Source organism: Rhinopithecus roxellana, chromosome 1, assembly GCF_007565055.1.
Source record: "Rhinopithecus roxellana isolate Shanxi Qingling chromosome 1, ASM756505v1, whole genome shotgun sequence".
NCBI lineage: Eukaryota > Metazoa > Chordata > Mammalia > Primates > Cercopithecidae > Rhinopithecus > Rhinopithecus roxellana.
Genome location: NC_044549.1, coordinates 125591174 through 125592758, shown reverse-complemented (window position 1 = coordinate 125592758; position 1585 = coordinate 125591174). Strand labels below are relative to the sequence as shown.

The window sequence follows — 1585 nt, the reverse complement described above, 5'->3', positions numbered from 1 at the left end:
TGTCACTGGGATTGACATAAGGGGAAGACCTGGGAGGAGAGTCCTAGGAATTCTTCACCAGCCTGAAGTGCTCATGTGCCTCATGTCTCCCCCAGGACTGCTCACCGTGGGGATTGCCTCAATGCAGCATCCTCGTGGGAGCTACCTCTTGGACACCCTGCAGTCCATGTTCCAAGCTTCCTCAGAACGTGAGCTGGAGTGTATCGTGGTGCTGGTTCACCTGTCAGGTCCTGACCCTGAATGACTCGTCCAAACAGCTGCCAATATTTCAGCTCTCTTCACAGAACAGATTGGGGCCAGGAAGCTGCTGGTCATCCATGGTGGCTCCCCTCTCCCAGGAGATCTGAGTGACGTTAATCACTCGTCACCCTGTGAAGCCCTCTGTTCCAGGCAGAAAGTAGACCATGCCCTCCTCATGAACTTTGCTAGCAACCTCTCTGATTACTTTCTTTTGTTGGAAGATCATATTCACTGCACCCCCAAATTAGCTACTGCCATCTCTCCGGCATTATCAGCCTGGAAAGAACTACCTTGGGTGATCCTGGAGTTCTCCCACCTAAACATCTCTGGGAAAGCTTTCCGCACCAGTGACCTCTCCCGCCTGACCGCTTTCTTGTTCCTCTTCCATAAGGACACTCCTACTCACTTGCTTCTCTCTGAATTTTGTCTTCTCTTGGCCCAGAATGTTCCTATTCATTTCAGTCCCTCTGTCTTCAACCACACAGGCGATTATTCTATGTTTCATGAATATGCTTTCCTGTGGAGAAGGACAGGGTCTTTGGTGAACCAGATAACCCTGTTGCTACTGTCCTCACTGACATGGTGTCAATGTTGGCTGTGATTCCACAGTACACTTATACACTGAACAAGGAGGGCTACTCTACCTTAGATCCTTTGAAAGGAAACTACGTGACGGTGATTCTGGACAGGCCATAAAAAGTCACCCGGATAGTGGTACTGACAGGCTCTGACAAAGACGGGAGGTACCGACTGCAGCAGGGGCAAGTGGAACTGGGCTATGACCCCCAGGAGGATCCCAAATCCTGTGCTCGCTATGCCCTGCTAGGGCCACTGGCGGGAGGAAATTTGGACCAGATAGTATTTTTTGAAGAAGAGTCTGTGGAAGAGTTGAGTTGTATCCGGCTGCTGGTGTTGGCATCTCAAGAGTCTTGGCTCCTGATCAAGCAGATCAAAGTCTGGACTGAGCCTGATGAAGAGGAGAGATAGAAGGCACAATGGGGATTCTGGAAGAATTGGGTTTGAGAATGGAATCTATGTGGTTGAGAAGAAATGAATCCAGGCACTGATCCAAGTCTACTCATTCTTAGTAGGGTGGTCATATAATTTATTATTCAAACTAGGACACTTTTTTTTTTTTTTTTTGAGACAGAGTTTTACTCTTGTTGCCCAGGCTGGAATGCAATGACACAATCTCGGCTCACTGCAACCTCTACCTTCTGGGTTCAAGCGATTCTCCTGCCTCAGCCTCTTGAGTAGCTGGGATTACAGGCATGCGCCACCACACCTGGCTAATTTTTTTTTTTTTTTTTGTATTTTTAGTAGAGACAGAGTTTCTCCATGTTGG

The 1585-nt window shown here is 48.3% G+C and overlaps 1 pseudogene; it reads left to right on the top strand.

Annotated features, from left to right (window-relative positions):
- Window positions 1-415: 415 nt before the first annotated feature.
- On the top strand, window positions 416-1227 carry LOC104674533 (annotated as a pseudogene).
- Window positions 1228-1585: the final 358 nt, after the last annotated feature.